The sequence below is a fragment of the Lissotriton vulgaris genome, chromosome 9, assembly GCF_964263255.1.
Source record: "Lissotriton vulgaris chromosome 9, aLisVul1.2, whole genome shotgun sequence".
Taxonomy (NCBI): Eukaryota; Metazoa; Chordata; class Amphibia; order Caudata; family Salamandridae; genus Lissotriton; species Lissotriton vulgaris.
The window spans coordinates 1,127,076,212-1,127,095,369 of record NC_141697.1 but is presented as its reverse complement, the minus strand read 5'-3'; positions in this window follow the sequence as shown (position 1 = coordinate 1,127,095,369).

The following is a 19,158-nucleotide window of genomic DNA, read 5'->3' as shown; positions in this document are numbered from 1 at the left end:
TCAGGGGTAGGTTTGGGTTTTGGGGTACAGGGGTATTTTAAGGGTTCAGGGCTAGGTTTGGGTTTCGGGGTACAGGGGTATTTTTAGGGTTCAGGGCTAGGTTTGGGTTTTGGGGTACAGAGGTATTTTTAGGGTTCAGGGCTAGGTTTGGGTTTTGGGGTACAGGGGTATTTTTAGTGTTCGGGGTAGGTTTTGGTTTTGGGGTACAGGGGTATTTTAAGGGTTCAGGGCTAGGTTTGGGTTTTGGGGTACAGGGGTATTTTAGGGTTCAGGAGTAGGTTTGGGTTTTGGGGTATAGGGGTATTTTTAGGGTTCAGGGCTAGGTTTGGGTTTTGGGGTACAGGGGTATTTTTAGGGTTTGGGGTAGGTATACGTTTTGGGGTACAGGGGTATTTTAAGGGTTCAGGGCTAGGTTTGTGTTTTGGGGTACAGGGGTATTTTAGGGTTCAGGGGTAGGTTTGGGTTTTGGGGTACAGTGGTATGTTTAGGGTTCAGGGCTAGGTTTGGGTTTTGGGGTACAGGGGTATTTTTAGGGTTCAGGGGTAGGATTGGGTTTTGAGGTACAGGGCTATTTAAAGGGTTCAGGGCTAGGTTTGGGTTTTGGGGTATAGGGGAATTTTTAGGATTTAGGGATAGGTTTGGGTTTTGGGGTACAGAGGTATTTTAGGGTTCAGGGGTAGGTTTGGGTTTTGGGGTACAGGGGTATTTTTAGGGTTCAGGGCTAGGTTTGGGTTTTGGGGTACAGGGGTATTTTTAGGGTTTAGCTGTAGGTTTGGGTTTTGGGGTATAGGGGTATTTTAAGGGTTCAGGGCTAGGTTTGTGTTTTGGGGTACAGGGGTATTTTAGGGTTCAGGTGTAGGTTTGGGATTTGGGGTACAGTGGTATTTTTAGGGTTCAGGGCTACGTTTGGGGGCACAGGGGTACAGGGGTATTTTTAGGGTTCAGGGGTAGGTTTGGGTTTTGAAGTACAGGGGTATTTATAGGGTTCAGGGCTAGGTTTGGGTTTTGGGGTAAAGGGGTGTTTTTAGTGTTTAGGGATAGGTTTTGGTTTTGGGGTACAGGGTATATTTATAGGGTTAAGATGGGTTAGTGTTTAAGGGTGTTGGGGTATTTTAAGGAGTAAGGATGGGTTATGATCATGGGGTGCAGGGGTATTTAAAGGGAGCAGGGTGGGAATAGCACACAATATGAGACATGGCCTGAAGGGTGGAACGTACTACACGCCCCCAGTGTTTGTCACGCCCCCAGCACATACCCCCAGCACACACCCACAGCACAATGCAGACACGCCCACAAGGGACTACTTTGCTGGCACGGTTCTTTTACCTTTTAAATGTATATGGTGGGCGTCTGTATAGCCTATGTCCTTCTGCTGCAACTGCCCTTTCCAACGCTGTATTGGGTGTTGTGATTGGTGCTATGGTTCCTGAGATTACCCGCCTCAAAGGTTTGGGCTCTCTCTTTATATTATTAGTATGGATCACTTTAAAAGTAGGGGCTCCCCTCTTGGTATCCGAGGGATATGAATCAAGCTTTCAATAAATATAAGATACAACAAGCTAAGAAGCACAGCAGTTTCTTGCCTACCATTTGCTTCGCTAACAGCAGAAGCCCCCGCCACGCGGCAAAGCTTCCCTCAACAGTCAGTGTTCCAGAGAGCCAGAGAGACCCGGCAACTCACCAATAGTGCAAAGAACGGCAGGAGCGGTCCCAAAGGCAGCCAGTCGTGTCTTCATTGAGAACGAGCAGGAGCACCAACATTCACCCTGACTTTCCGAATGTTCTTACACACGTACTAAATGCCTTGTGAATGAAAGAAATATAAATGCCTACCACGCAGGGACTTTTTCCACCTTCCAAAAATACTTTTCTTTACAATTTACGATATATTTACAAACTCGCTCTCTTTCTGGGTTTAATATTAAATAGATTTGCATGAAAGCAGCGGTGTGATCCAGGGTGCAGTTCGACATATGTTAAAGTCTCGGAGTCAAACGCGGCCATGGGAAGGCATGAGCCAAAGTAAGAGCGAACGAATATCCCTGCAAGCCTTCCTTATTCTTCCGTGACATGATTGGCGGAGACAAAGAAGCTCCTTACTACTCCTCGTGGGGCGAGTACACACAATCCAAAACGCTCAAAGTTTATCTAAAACCGTGTCTGGTCATCCCGCGACTGTGTAATTTTAAAACAAAAGAAAGGGGTTTATCTAGAATAAAAGATACGCCCTTCTATTGCTGCTGAGGAATAAACAACTGCTTCAGTTTTGGGTGGGAAGGAGAAGCATTGTTGGAATAAGAGGTCCCTACCGCTCCATCAAGATGAAAAGGAGTCTGGAGACGGGGAGCTGGACTGGTCTGAGGCCTCGCTGCATTCGCGGGCGCAGCTCCGGGGCCCTGCTGGGGGAGCCAGGCCCTCCTTCTCGCGCTTTTTCTGCTTTATCCGCCGGTTCTGGAACCAGATCTTCACCTGGGTTTCGTTGAGCTCCAGGGTGGCGGCGATCTCCACCGCCGGGCCCGTGTCAGGTACTTGTTGAAGTGGAACTCCTTCTCCAGCTCTGTCAGCTGCTTGGTGGTGAAGTTGGTGTGGATGGGGTTCTGCGCGCTGCCCAGGCCATACTCGGAGGGTTTCACTGTCAGGGAAGAGAAGACACACGAGAGTGAGACCGAGAGTGAGACGAAGTGAACAGACGGCGGCAAGGAGCACGCCTTTCAAACTCCTGAACACAAATAAACATAAACAAGATACACGGTACCGGGAAATCGATAACATTGAAACACTGGAGCATTACCGGAAGAGTAACACGGGCTGCTAATATAATTATCACTAATAAAAGTAAACGACTGCTTAGGAAAAACTCACAGACGCCGAAGCAGGGATGAAGAAACAGGGAAATGTGAGCGGATATGAGGAGGAAGGGAGACAAGCAAGGGTGGGACAGAAAACAGCAGGGAAAGAGAGCGAAAGAGAGTCAAAATGGGGGCCGCAAGCTTCCGAAATTTTCGGAATCGCGGGCGTATTTTGGCGTTCTGCGTGACGGATGATGTCACAGGTGGAAAGAACGCAAAAAAGACGCCCCCGAATCCAAAAGAGACGGGGCATGATTGGAGTGATGCCCCTCTCCTCCAATGGCTGGCCTCCGTTTAGGAAGCCAGCCAATGGAGGAGAGATGGAGGAGAGAGGCGGGTTCAAGCCCCGTACTAAAAAACATTAAATCTCCAACCAAAGACTGCGCAAGCGCAGTCTTTAGGTCCTCGACCTAAAAATGTATCTTTTCAGAGTTTTGGGGCGGGTAGGCTAAAAGGCGGTTTGAGTAGTTTTATCTTAAACATGGTAAGCAATTGGCTGACTCAAATCCTGCTGTAAATATTGGTATAGTACACAATTGGTCTTCAACAACAAACAGCTAACAGCGTCTGTCAGCGAGATCTAAAAAGAATCCCTTTGTAACACTTGAGCACTAACCTGTTTCCTTTAGGCTGTGCAATCTTGTAGGAGCGAGATGTGATCAAAGTAGCAAACTCCTAACTTCACCCAAACACTGTCACAACCCAAATATTGTATGTTATCCGATTCAAGCCAGTCCTTGTGGGAAAGGGGAAGTGGATGAGAAAATAAAATAATGTCCTTTGTTTTGCCTGATCCTGTTCCTGCGTAGGTACTTCTAGACCATCTTTGTCACGGCTCCCCCCTTAAGCACTAGTGGACATGTATACACATGGATCTATCAAGACAAAAAAAATTGTGTACGAAAAAACCTAACACAAGACTACAGCTGAACTAGCACACTATGAATCTTGCTTACCTAAAACCTCTCTCTTTCCCACTATGATTTTTTTTTTGAAGGGTACAAACACAGGCTTTCAATTTTCACTAAAAAGCGAGTGAAATAGTGTGATCATGTGAATCTTCTCTAAGAAAATAGTTTGGCTTGCAAGAAATCTTGTTAAGAATACTCTGAATTACCTCATATATATCTATATATGCCTCTCTCTCTCTATAAATAAATATTTATATTGCAGGTTTCCATAGCGTTTCTATTAGGACTCAGCAGTAAAGGCAAAGAAACAACAGCAAGCAGGTGAGAATCACAGGCACCAACTCCCAGTAATGCAGGAAGAAGAAACTGGGACACATAAAACATGATGGGAGGAATGCTTGCAATTTGTCTAACCACTGTCAATTGCTAGAGTAGCATCCCAACCAGTGGCGGAACAAAACTCCCTGCAAAGTACATAGAGGGTCCCCATTCCAGACTCACTCTGGAGCTCTCGGGCCAGAGTACCTAGCTGCACCTTTGTTACACCACGGATCCCAACCCATCGTTTTTTTGTTCACCATGCCCCCTCAATTTGGACCCACGCATATGCAAATCAGTCTTGATCCTGCTCCTCGTGGGAACAGTCGAGTGTGCACTGCCAGACCAGGTCCGTTCTACAGGGACCAGGACCAGTGAGAACATAAATAACACAGGACCGTTTTCACCCTAGTTATGGGCTCATCAATCGGGTACAGCTTGGTTCCAGTGACAAAGTGAGCACAGAACTCACATCTGGGCATACACATGACCCTTAGGGCGGTACATGAAACATACAAAAAGGTGATGGGAGGAATGCTTGCAATTTGTCTAACCACTGGCAAACAAGATATACCTGGATGATGAGGCCACAGCAGGGGTTAAAACTGGCCCTGGCTTGTTTGTGTTCCAGCTCAGGGAGGACCTTGCTTGGCAGTTTGGTTGGATTGCTCCCCTTACAGCAGGGTCAAGACAGGTTTGCATATAGTTGGGTCCAATCTGAGGTGGCATGGTGTGCAACATAGTGATGGACTGGGATGCGGCCCAAGTAATTACTAGTGGCTGAGATTAATTCAAGCATTCCTGCCATCACTTTTTGTATACTTTTGTATGTCACCCATTAAGTGGAACGGGAACTGCAATTCTCATATTAACATGACTAGAGAATCTGGATTTCATTAAAGACACGGAGGCTGACATTATGCATTTTCCGTTAATGCAGACCCAAGCAACCGCATACATCCCAATAAGTAAGGTTCCAAAACAGAATAAAGGCAACACATAAAGCCCATGAGACAGTAATAATCAGCCTCTTTTAAATGTGGCTACAAGCAGATAAGTTGGCTTTATTTTCTCTCTTTTTACTGTATTTGCCTTAACCTCTATTTTACTTTTCAGGGTGTATCTGCAGCGTGGCTTTCACCCCACCCTTCCTACACCCTCCTCCCTACCAATCTCCAATTTATGGAGATTTCTGAAATTTTTACCCTGTTTTTATGTTTCTCATACCTTAATTAGCATTGTTTCATATTATGCCCTAACAACCATTTCCTTCCAGGTACACGATTTAGCCTTATTATTCATTGAGCCCAGGTTTTCTTTTGACAAAACCGAATCTCTCCTCCTCCGCTCTCTCGAGCCTATTTGCCTTCACGAGCTCACCGTTTGAAGATCAGACGTACTTCTCTTGACCTCACGATCTGAGGCTCGGGCCGTTTCCTCCATTTCCCCGTACCGCTGGGCAGAGAGGAAAGAGGAAAGCACATTGGTGACTGAAAGAGAGGGAAAACCCCCAAAATAATTATATATTAAAAAAGGGCACTTTATTGGAATACTGCTTTTGTTTAAAACAGTACCTTTGTGGAACTGACCCCTCAACCTTTCAAGTGCTGTTTCTCCGTTTTTCTAGGACGTTGTCGGCTTGAACTTACCGCATCTCTCCCTATTTATCGGAGGGTGACTGAAAGAGAGGGAAAAACCCCAATTTAATTTATACTACTATTATAAAGAAAGAACTTTGTCCTTTGAGCCAGGTAAACTCGAAAAGTACACCACCAATCCTAACACCCAAGACATCTTTGAAAACCTTAGGGCAAGGAGAAGGACATAGGCTATTAAAAATAAAAAATATACGTTGTTTAAAAAATTTAGAAATAAAAATAAAGTAGTCCCTTGCAAGTAGCGCCGGATGCGACGTCTGCGTGATGACATCATTTGCGCTCCCTGGCAACACTTCCTGAAATGGCGGCGAATCGTCCTGCCCGTGGTGTCCGAGGCTGTGCAGCTCTGTGGATCGTGCCCACGTGCGTGCTGACATCATTTGCGCTCCCTGGCAACACTTCCTGAAATGGCGGTGAATCGTGCTGCCCGGGGTGTCCGCGGCTGTGCATCTCTGCGGATCGTGCCCATTGACGGAAGATCGCGACCTGCTGGGAGGACTGCCTGCTTGCTGCTGGGCGAAGTGGCGGCCTGTGCGGGCGGGGCGCCTGGAGCGGGACCAGACAATCCCTTAGAGCGCGGACGGGGGTGAGTCCTAGAGTGACTGGCGCAGCTTCATGCGCGGGGAGCGGGAGGTAGCAAATGATGAATTACAGGAGGAAAAGTGCCTGGCGCGGGACCGGCAGCTGAGGTAGGGCTCAGGCTCTCCGGGATACGGGCGGGAGGTGGCCAGGCGGGGAGGGGGGCGGGAGGTTGGCCCTGAACAACGGCGGCTGAGGTAAGGCTCAGGCTCCGGGACACGGACAATGTCGTGGCGGGCGGGGGCCGGGGTGGGAGTGCACGCAAGCCTGAAATGCTGCCCCAGGCAACGCTGGGGCGGGCTGCTAGTTATATATATATATATATATATACAAAAAGGGGACTTTATTAAAATACTGATTTTGTTTAAAACAGTACCTTTGTGGAACTGACCCCTTACATTACTCACCTGAGTATCTGCCCCATATCAAGGATACTATCCTTGTTTATTTTAAAACAGGATCTTACCCCTGTTGTTTACACCTTTATATTACGACGTGGGCCCTGTGCACACTGTGTCACTGGAACCAGGCTATACTAGGCTGGTGAGCCCATAACAAGGGCAAAACCATTCCTGGGTTGCTTGTGTTCCGGTTCAGGGAGGACCTGTCTTGGCAGTTCTCGTACGGACTGTTCCCACTGGAGCAGGGTCAAGACTGATTTGCATATAGCTGGATCCAAACTGAGGTGGCACTAACGATGGACTGGGATGCTGCCTGAGTAATCAGGTAGGGAAGGATTCATTTAATAGTAATCGCAGGCTCTGGGTTTTTCTTGGACCCTGCTTTTTTTGTTCTGCTGTGCCTGAGAATCATGGTCGTTACGTACACAGACTTCTGAGGGCTGTGTTGCGATGCACAGGACACACCAGGATAACACTTAACCGTATTGTGTGTGCCAAAAGCAATCCCGAAAGTCACAGCTGAATTGGTGTTGCTCTACTGTGAGCAACCGCAGCCTTGACACCCCTCAAGTATTTAGGCAAAGGTTACAACTGATCCAACCAGAACCCTGTGAAACTGCAGCAGTGCGGCACTCCATCCTTGGGTTCAGTAATAGCTTTCCGACCACCAACAATTTGCCGACCCTAACCTGGTCCTTGAGTCGAACACTAACTGCCAAGAAGCTCTGCAGAGTTTTAAGTAAAATGTTAACTTTGTAACTTTCTGTAATTTTACATAGTGCTTTTTTTATGAATGCGCTGCAAGTGTTTTTATATTGTAAGGGTTTTAATTAACCAACAAGGGGACACCTTGACAAACCTGCCTTGCTGTTTGGATTGCCCGTTGATTCCTTGCATCTCCACCAACGCCTCGCGGAACCCGCTGCGCGGGTCCCGCTTTGCAGAGGGGCGCTCTCCTTCGTGGGCTGTTAGCTGCTGCTGGGGTAAGACAGGGGCTGAGGGCTGCGAGCAAGAGGGCTGGGACTACATTTCCCAGGAGTCCCAGTAACCCCGCCTGTTCCACCTGGGCTGCTCTCCCTCCCCGCCCCGCCCCCAACGACCGGGTGATCAAATACCGGCTTGCCCTGCACTTCGTGGGACACCTTGACAAACCTGCCTTGCTGTTTGGATTGCCCGTGGATTCCTTGCATCTCCACCAACGCCTCGCGGAACCCGCTGCGCGGGTCCAGCTTTGCAGAGGGGCGCTCTCCTTCGTGGGCTGTTAGCTGCTGCTGGGGTAAGACAGGGGCTGAGGGCTGCGAGCAAGAGGGCTGGGACTACATTTCCCAGGAGTCCCAGTAACCCCGCCCGTTCCACCTGGGCTGCTCTCCCTCCCCGCCCCGCCCCCAACGACCGGGTGATCAAATACCGGCTTGCCCTGCACTTCGTGGGACACCTTGACAAACCTGCCTTGCTGTTTGGATTGCCCGTGGATTCCTTGCATCTCCACCAACGCCTCGCGGAACCCGCTGCGCGGGTCCAGCTTTGCAGAGGGGCGCTCTCCTTCGTGGGCTGTTAGCTGCTGCTGGGGTAAGACAGGGGCTGAGGGCTGCGAGCAAGAGGGCTGGGACTACATTTCCCAGGAGTCCCAGTAACCCCGCCCGTTCCACCTGGGCTGCTCTCCCTCCCCGCCCCGCCCCCAACGACCGGGTGATCAAATACCGGCTTGCCCTGCACTTCGTGGGACACCTTGACAAACCTGCCTTGCTGTTTGGATTGCCCGTGGATTCCTTGCATCTCCACCAACGCCTCGCGGAACCCGCTGCGCGGGTCCCGCTTCGCAGAGGGGCGCTCTCCTTCGTGGGCTGTTAGCTGCTGCTGGGGTAAGACAGGGGCTGAGGGCTGCGAGCAAGAGGGCTGGGACTACATTTCCCAGGAGTCCCAGTAACCCCGCCCGTTCCACCTGGGCTGCTCTCCCTCCCCGCCCCGCCCCCAACGACCGGGTGATCAAATACCGGCTTGCCCTGCACTTCGTGGGACACCTTGACAAACCTGCCTTGCTGTTTGGATTGCCCGTTGATTCCTTGCATCTCCACCAACGCCTCGCGGAACCCGCTACGCGGGTCCCGCTTCGCAGAGGGGCGCTCTCCTTTGTGGGCTGTTAGCTGCTGCTGGGGTAAGACAGGGGCTGAGGGCTGCGAGCAAGAGGGCTGGGACTACATTTCCCAGGAGTCCCAGTAACCCCGCCCGTTCCACCTAGGCTGCTCTCCCTCCCCGCCCCGCCCCCAACGACCGGGTGATCAAATACCGGCTTGCCCTGCACTTCGTGGGACACCTTGACAAACCTGCCTTGCTGTTTGGATTGCCCGTGGATTCCTTGCATCTCCACCAACGCCTCGCGGAACCCGCTGCGCGGGTCCCGCTTCGCAGAGGGGCGCTCTCCTTCGTGGGCTGTTAGCTGCTGCTGGGGTAAGACAGGGGCTGAGGGCTGCGAGCAAGAGGGCTGGGACTACATTTCCCAGGAGTCCCAGTAACCCCGCCCGTTCCACCTGGGCTGCTCTCCCTCCCCGCCCCGCCCCCAACGACCGGGTGATCAAATACCGGCTTGCCCTGCACTTCGTGGGACACCTTGACAAACCTGCCTTGCTGTTTGGATTGCCCGTTGATTCCTTGCATCTCCACCAACGCCTCGCGGAACCCGCTGCGCGGGTCTCGCTTTGCAGAGGGGCGCTCTCCTTCGTGGGCTGTTAGCTGCTGCTGGGGTAAGACAGGGGCTGAGGGCTGCGAGCAAGAGGGCTGGGACTACATTTCCCAGGAGTCCCAGTAACCCCGCCTGTTCCACCTGGGCTGCTCTCCCTCCCCGCCCCGCCCCCAACGACCGAGTGATCAAATACCGGCTTGCCCTGCACTTCGTGGGACACCTTGACAAACCTGCCTTGCTGTTTGGATTGCCCGTGGATTCCTTGCATCTCCACCAACGCCTTGCGGAACCCGCTGCGCGGGTCCCGCTTCGCAGAGGGGCGCTCTCCTTCGTGGGCTGTTAGCTGCTGCTGGGGTAAGACAGGGGCTGAGAGCTGCGAGCAAGAGGGCTGGGACTACATTTCCCAGGAGTCCCAGTAACCCCACCCGTTCCACCTGGGCTGCTCTCCCTCCCCGCCCCGCCCCCAACGACCGGGTGATCAAATACCGGCTTGCCCTGCACTTCGTGGGACACCTTGACAAACCTGCCTTGCTGTTTGGATTGCCCGTGGATTCCTTGCATCTCCACCAACGCCTCGCGGAACCCGCTGCGCGGGTCCCGCTTCGCAGAGGGGCGCTCTCCTTCGTGGGCTGTTAGCTGCTGCTGGGGTAAGACAGGGGCTGAGGGCTGCGAGCAAGAGGGCTGGGACTACATTTCCCAGGAGTCCCAGTAACCCCGCCTGTTCCACCTGGGCTGCTCTCCCTCCCCGCCCCGCCCCCAACGACCGGGTGATCAAATACCGGCTTGCCCTGCACTTCGTGGGACACCTTGACAAACCTGCCTTGCTGTTTGGATTGCCCGTGGATTCCTTGCATCTCCACCAACGCCTTGCGGAACCCGCTGCGCGGGTCCCACTTCGCAGAGGGGCGCTCTCCTTCGTGGGCTGTTAGCTGCTGCTGGGGTAAGACAGGGGCTGAGGGCTGCGAGCAAGAGGGCTGGGACTACATTTCCCAGGAGTCCCAGTAACCCCGCCCGTTCCACCTGGGCTGCTCTCCCTCCCCGCCCTGCCCCCAACGACCGGGTGATCAAATACCGGCTTGCCCTGCACTTCGTGGGACACCTTGACAAACCTGCCTTGCTGTTTGGATTGCCCGTGGATTCCTTGCATCTCCACCAACGCCTCGCGGAACCCGCTGCGCGGGTCCCGCTTCGCAGAGGGGCGCTCTCCTTCGTGGGCTGTTAGCTGCTGCTGGGGTAAGACAGGGGCTGAGGGCTGCGAGCAAGAGGGCTGGGACTACATTTCCCAGGAGTCCCAGTAACCCCGCCCGTTCCACCTGGGCTGCTCTCCCTCCCCGCCCCGCCCCCAATGACCGGGTGATCACCGTAAGAGCCATATATTAACGTGTGAATACCGCTGCGCGGGAGCGCGCGGGAGCTCGCCGGGAGAAGCCCGGGACAAGGGCGGGACCGTCTGTGGCCGTCAGAGGCCGAATGAGGCCGGGCCGGGCCACCTTCCTAACATTTACCACTCAATATTTATAACATCTCATGGTATCACCTAACAGACGTTTTAAATGTTTATTTTGTAAACATTGCATCTGACCATAACCAGGCTTGTGTCCTCATTGTTAGTATAACCGCTTTGACCTAACTTTGCCCATTAGTGTACATAATTTGAGGTCTGAGGTTGGTGTTAATTTGGTTACTTGTATATCTAAAGATGACCCTAAGATCTGGCAGAGAGAGGCAAGTCCAGGTCTCCACCTCTAATGGCACTTTTACGGATACAATTGACCAGTTTTTTAAACGCTCTACTGCCATACTGGAGAAAGAAATCGCTCTAGTTGAAAAACGTCTTTCACTAGATATAATTACAGGCAAGCGATCCTCTCTTGGGAAAATTAATGAGGCAGTCTCCCCCATTCCGCTTTCCCTTTTAGACACTGATAGCAATGATGTTAATACAGATTTAGTGCTTGTAACTGTTCCTGAGACCCAAACTGTGGAGTTAGCGGGGACGGGTCAAGATAGCTCATATACCACTGCACATGATAATATGCTAAATGGAGGGACTACTATTTTTTTAGACCAGCCTGGAGAGAAATCAGGTCTCTCGGACTCACCTAATCTTAATATCAGTAAGGAGCAAGTGAATTCCCCTCCCCTTTCACAACTTCTACCCTCACAGAACCCTGGGAAACGTAAAAGGTTAGACTCTCCCGACTTAGATGAACATATTGAGGGGGCGGGAAGTACTATTGATTCACCTATACAGTTGCCTAATACTAATGTGGTGGTTCAACTTGAAGACCATAACACCACAGTTAGTATTGCAGAAGGCATACTTCTGGCTAAGATAGAGTTACTAATGAAATCCCTGCTCTTACCACTATTCGAAAGGACAAGACTATTGAATACAAAAATGGATTCCTTGGATAGGTTGGTTAAAGATAATATAGCATCTACAAACAGAACTCTTGCCAGTTTAGCCCCCAAAGGCTTGCCCCCCACTGCCCTGTCATCATCAAAGTCTACTCTGGTGAATAACAAAGCAGGGGCCTCAAGTTCAAAAGCGGGACCCACTACGTTAAAAGCCCCGCAGCCAACAACTGTATCGGCCCCCAAGAAAACAGTTAGCTCTGAGGGCGCACCTAGACAGAAGGCCGCAAAGCAACCCCAGGCCAAGAAAACTCTTAGTAGTCACGACCAAAACATCCGGCCCTATATCAAACCTATCCCGAGGAAACAATGTGTTAATCTCCCCCCGGAGTCACAGCCTTACACCATCATCTTAACTGGCGTGGCTCCTTTAGTAGATGGTAAAAGAGAAACACACAAGGACCTCTACAATAAAGTAACATTCTGGCTTAATAAAAATCGCCCGCTCCCACCCAACATCAATCCTGAAATTCTTAATGTAAGAAGGGTGGATTGGATAGGTTATGGTAAGAAAGATCTTGAGGGGGACTGTGTGGTGATAAGTTTCAGAGAGCCATGGGTGGCTGAATTTATCAGCAGGGAACCTAGATTCGGAAGAGTTGGGGATGTGCAAACATTATTGTTGAATTATTTCTATCCTGCTTTATATACAAGTAGACCCCACACCCCATTTCAACATTCTAGAAGAGACAGGCCAAGAGGGAGATTTCACTTTGATACCCCAGTCTACCCTTTGTTTCACCCGCACCTCACAAACCGGTTTTCTCCGCTATCCGGCTTGGAAGGTGTGGATTGACTTGACAATCTACTACCGATTCCCGGGCCGAGTGAAGTTGTACTGAGTTCCCCTAACCCTACTCCATCTCCCAGGGCTGAGATTGTAACAGGGCTGAGTGGTAATTCCCAAGGGGAGGTAGAAAGGGTAAAACTTCCAAATCCCACATATAGACCCCTGGTCCCTGAGGAGACTGTGAATCCATTTAACAACTTGCCGAAAGAAACAAGTAATACCCTCACAGTCTTGTCTTGGAATATAGCGGGATTAAAAGGGAAAATGTCTGAGGATGACTGGGGCTCTTATGTGGACTCTTTTGATGTTATCATTTTACAGGAAAGCTGGTCAACTGATGCCATCTTTCGGGTTGGCTATCTTAACTACTATAAACCAGCCTGTAAAGGACCTAAAGGTCGTCCTTCAGGTGGTCTGGTTATTTGGATCAGACAATCCCTAGCCTTTAAAATTATAGACATTCCTACCTTAAGTAGTGATATTCTTGCCTTGAAATTGTCTGGTAAAAATAATGAGGACTTTTTTCTGATTAACATATATGCAAGAGGGCAACCTGGTGGGAAGCCTGCGAGAGCAGCTAGCGATTTAGATTCCCTATTAAACAATATTACTAGCGACAAATGTATAATGGTGGCAGGTGATTTTAATTGTTCTTTTGAACCTTTTCCTAGTCTTGACAAAGAAGGATATGGGGAAATCGATCAAATTTGGAATATTCCACCATTATCCATCCCTCCAATTAAAAAAGTTACCGAGGCTGCAATGCAGTGGTTAGGCCTCTGCCTTGAATGGGATCTGCGCGCAGCTAACGGTAGAACTAAATCAGATTCGATGGGAAAGGTCACTTTTGACAATTCCCAGCATTCGAGCCGTATTGACTACTTCTTAATAAAGATAGAGTTTTGGAAAATCCTAGAGGATATGGAAGTAGTCCAAAGACCTGAAAGTGACCATAATCCCCTGGCAATTAAATTACTACTGAATGAGGGTCTCAGATTGGATTCTGCATCCACTACCGTTACAGCCGAGGCTGTTCTCACGAATGACTGTAGAAGGGTACGCTGGACTAGGCTTATAGACAACCCTACCGTATTAGAAAGGGTTGCGGTGGAGGTCTCAGCAGCCACCAATTCGATGGTACCCATAGTTAATGAAGGCACCTCCCTGGAAGAAATAGGGTCGATCCATGAGTCTCTGTTTAATAAAATTAAAACTTTTTTCAATGAACCCACAAAAGGAAGGAATAATGGTCCAGTACCAACTAGGACCAAATGGTATGATAAATCTTGTCGTCTTGCCCATAGCACCCTAATAGCTGCTATTAAATCCAAGTCAGCCAATGATATTAGGCTAGCTAGGGTTAATTACAAGAAAGTACTTAAAGAGGCAAAAACCAACTGGGACGAACAGCGCTGGTTAGATTTATACCAAGCAAGCACCTCATCTAACCAACAAAAATTCTGGGAGGTTGTGAGGTGGGGTGGGACTGGGGACTCGAAAGTCCCTGTTAACCATGTGCCTGCAGAACAATGGGTCAAGCACTATGCGACGCAGTTTAGTAACACGGAACGGATCTCCCACACTTGGGAAGATGCCAGTGTACAGACTGCGGTGCCCATACTTGACCACATTGTCTTCACAGAAACAGAAACTCTAGTTGCTCTTAAACAAGTCCAGAACGGTAAGGCCCCCGGTATGGACTGTGTCCCAGCGGACCTTTTTAAGTATGACCAGGTACATTGGGTTCCGTACATAACTACCCTAGTAAATGCGATAGCTAGAGGGACCAGGATCCCAAATTCATGGAAAGGGGCAGAGATCCTGCCCGTGTATAAAAAAGGGGACAAAACTGATGCAGGAAACTACCGACCCATCAGTCTTATTGATGCCCTACAAAAGGTAGTGGCTAGAATGCTTTTAGGAAAAATCGACACCTGGATGACCGAAGCTGACATTCTCTCTCCATTACAAGCTGGCTTTAGGGCTCACATTAGTACTGTAGATCAGATCTTAAGATTTGTTATGATCTACTGGAAAACTGTGTTTTTGAGAGGTGGCACGATATACGCTGCATTTGTGGACCTCAAATCAGCGTTTGATTTGGTCCCCAGAGGAAAGATGTGGGCTGCATTAAGAAAGATGGGAGTTCCTTCTGCGCTCCTAGAATTTACCATCAGGATGCACGAGGGAAATTTTGCTAGAGTTAGGTGGGGCCGCCAGGGCCAGGTCACAGAACCCTTCCCCGTGACTCGTGGAGTGAGACAGGGCTGCGTCCTGGCCCCTACCCTTTTCATACTTTTTATTAATCAAGTGGTTAAGTTTCTCTCAGAAACCCCTACCGATGCCCCATCACTGGGTGGGACTAAATTCCCCCTTTTAATTTTTGCTGATGACACGCTCATATTGGCTAAAACACAGAAGGGTCTGCAGGTAGCTATAGACAAATTTGTGGATTTCTGGAATGAGAACGATTTAGAAATTAACATCAACAAAACCAAATTTATGGTCTTCACAAAGAAAAAACCACAGAGGGGCAATGTTACGATGAACGGGTCTAGTCTGGAACAGGTTGAAGTTATGACCTATCTTGGTGTGACAATGGACTATAGATTACGCTGGAAAGAGCAAATAGCGGCGCTTAGCTTGAAATTTACGCGTCTGTCCGGTTGTCTGGTGAAGGAGCAGCGGAGTTCTCTGACCAAAAGGGTATTGCCCGCTCTTAAAATATATAGTGCAAAAATCAGCTCTGCCATATTATACGGGGCTGATATATGGGGTTGTGTGGACCTGGCTGTCCTTGATAGGATACAGAACAAATTTTTCCGAAACCTAGTCAGTCTTCCTCCATCAACACCCGCTCTACCACTATTGATGGATATGGGGTTCCATTCAATTAAACATCAAGCCCAGTACAGGATGGTGGCGTTATGGAGACGCATATGGTCCACACCGGAACTTGCCATGTTTGCCCAAGAGCTTCAGGATGTTAGATCACAACAGGGGGCAGGTGAAATTCCATGGTTTAAGTCAATTAGAAACACTCTTATCGGAATGGGCCTCCCCCAGTTGTGGTTTGAGCCGGGCTCTCACATCTTTCCCTCTAAGAAAGATTTTAAATCTCTCTTCTGGTCTATGGTTAAAGATGAACACGTTGCTCTTTCAGAGAAACCGAACCTGACCGGTCTGTTTCTGCTACATAAAATAGTCCCTCATACCGAGTGCTTTTGGGATGTAATTGTCAAAACCTTAGATAGGAAACTTTACTTTCAGTTCCGTCTAGGTACATTGCCATTACGGGCCTTCACCAGTGGTTGGCAGAAGCCGGCGACTTCACTTTGTACATGTTGTACTGACCATAAAGAAACAATAGGTCATTTCTTGTTTGTTTGTAATGCTTACCGTGAACCACGCCACAAGTGGCTAAAGCCTATATGCTATAGATTAAAGACCCGGTCGAGCAGTGAAGCCTTGCTCATTCTAAGAACTAACACCTCTGAATGTCTTTCCATTGGATTGGCCAAATTCCTTGGATGGGCTTGGTTATTAAGGTCTAAGACAGTTTGTAACATACCGTCATGAAAAACCCATATAGTACGTTACTTTACTAGATTGTGTCTCCGACCAGTATTGATGTTGTGTCTTTTTATATGCATTTGTTCAATAATAATCTTCTCTTGTCGTCTTTATGCACATATTTAATTGAGGTTTTAATCAATTCTTAATTCTTTTTGTTCTATTGTTCTTTATGCTTAATTTTCATATAATGTCATTGATTATGTAATATTGTTATTATTCATATGTATGTAAATATTTTGTCTTTTATGAAGAATATTCGAAATAAAGACGTTAAAAACTGAAACTGAATTAACCAACAATAAGGTTCTTATCCCCTGTTCAATGACCTGTGAAACTGAATTGCTCATGGGCTTGACAAACACAATAATAGGGAAGAAAGCCATTAAAGCAAGAGCAGACAACTGAAATGAACATCAAAACTATCAAGTCTTCCGCATGGGCAGACAAAAAGCTAATTCTGAGCATATGTTATGTACTAAAACAATAGATTCTGCCTACAAGCAAACTTTCTGTGGCCGTCACTTGAAAAGAGGCCTCCAGACCAACATGTTCTTTTGTTTATTAGCTACTTTATTGGTGAATATGTCACTCTTGTGAACACAGCAAATGTCATTGACATAACTGTCCTAAAAGTATACCCTGCAATATACAAACAATGATAACAAAAATGATGCACGCATTTGATATCTCTGTCAAAGAAAAATAACAATAACAAATTGTTAAACATTTCCTTCTGCTTTCACAGCACTATCGGGATTATCAGATTGTTTCAGATGCTCATGACAACACAATACATTTGGTTATTTTTCTCTATATGATCTGTGTAGCGATATTAATGTAGGTAGTTGGTGTATAACCAAAGAGAATCTTCTGCTACCAGTGATCATTACAGAGACTTCCAAAATGGCCTCTCCCTCGTTATCTCTCTTGTTTCATCGGCGCTATCAAATTAAGACTGCTAGACTTTGACCCCCAAGGCCTCAAACTGCAAGATTCCGTCTAAGATTGCTTGCCTAAAGTTGTTAATTAACAGATGACTATCAACCAGCTTTTCGTTTTTTAAACATTTACAGTCCTCATCAAGGGTGCTACAGTGTGGCTACAACATTCGAGTGACTCATTACATGGTTGTTGTTTTACCGCCAGGCATCAAAAGCGTCATCCTGTTCTAACCCTTTAAAATAACTCACCAAGAAATATACATTTTCTGTGGCTGAACAGTCATGTATTCATTGATCATGAATTTTAAACAGGTGATGTCTAGGGCATGTGAGCCCATAACGTTGGGTTCTGGAGTAGCATGCTTGACTTATAACGCTTTAACGCCTCATTAGAGTTAGATAAAGCTATCTGATTATAATACAATGTCATATCAAAGCATAGCAAGGCATTGAACAGTAAAATAATATTGGGGCTAATTGACAATGAAATATTTCCTTTCGTGCAATTACCCACTAAGCATAGCTGAAAAGAATCAGCTTGATCAGCAGAACATTGGGATGTTCATCTCCAATGTGACGTGCCACACAGAAGTTTATTTTATGCTATGTGGAACTTTACTATGGAAAAACTGAGAGAGTAACACATACTAAAAATGAAATTGTCTCGGTTTAATTAACTGTAATCTTTATTCGGTGCCCTCGCAGGACGGAGTTTGATTATGTTCAGCATTCTGTCCATCAAGTGTTCCTTTTGCATTTGTCACCCCGAGTGGGACAGGTATGCCCAGACGTGGGTTCCGTGCTCTCCATGCCAGTGAATTCAAGCTCGCCTGGCTGATGAGGGGTGATGCCCCAAAACTGGTCCTAGGATGCTTGTTTCCAGTCCAGCGAGGACCTGACCTAACAGTTTGGGCTGGACTTTTCCCATGGGGATCAGGGTCAAGGCTGGTTTGCATATGGCTGGGTCTAAACTGAGATGGCATGGGGAGCAAAAAAATGATGGATTTAGGCCCAGATCTCTGTAACAGGGTGAATGCATGACATTGTTCAGCATTCTGCCCATCAATTGTTCTATGTGCATTTGTCACCGCGAGTGGGACGGGTATGCACAGACGTGGGTCCGTGCCCTCCATGCCACAGGAGCCAAGAGTCAAGCTAGCCTGGCTGATAAGGGGTGATACCCCGAAACCAGTCCTAGGACGCTTGTTTCCAGTCCAGGGAGGACCGGACCTGGCAGTTCGGGCTCGACTGTTCCCATGGAGAACAGGGTCAAGGCTGATTTGCATATGGCTGGGTCTAAACTAAGATGGCATGGGGAGCAAATAAACAATGGATTTAGACACAAATCTGTACTGGGGGAATGCATGACATTGTCCAGAATTCTGTCCTTCAAGTGTTCTTTTTGCATTTGTCACCCCGAGTGGGACGGCTATGCCCAGACGTGTGTTCCGTGCTCTCCATACCAGTGGAGAAAAAGCTTGCCTGGATGATGAGGGGTGATACCCCGAAACTGGTCCTAGGATGCTTGTTTCCAATCCAGCGAGGACCTGGCCTTGTAGTTTGGGCTGGACATTTCCTATGGGGATCAGGGTCTAGGCTGATTTGCATATGGCTGGGTCTTAACTGGGATGGCACAGGCAGCGAAAAAATTATGGATTTAGGCCCAGATCTCTGTAAAGGGGTGAATGCATGACATTGTTCAGCATTCTGTCCATCAATTGTTCAATGTGCATTTGTCACCTCGAGTGGGACGGGTATGCCCAGACGTGGGTCGGTGCCCTCCATGCCACTGGAGTCAAGCGTCAAGCTAGCCTGGCTGATGAACGGTGATACCCCGAAACCAGTCCTAGGACGCTTGTTTCCAGTCCAGGGACGACTGGACCTGGCAGTCGGGACGGACTGTTCCCATGAGGAAAAGGGTCAAGGCTGGTTTGCATATGGCTGGGTCTAAACTAAGATGGCATGGGGAGCAAAAAAACGATAGAATTAGGCACATATCTCTGTACTGGGGTGAAAGCATGGCATTGTCCAGAATTC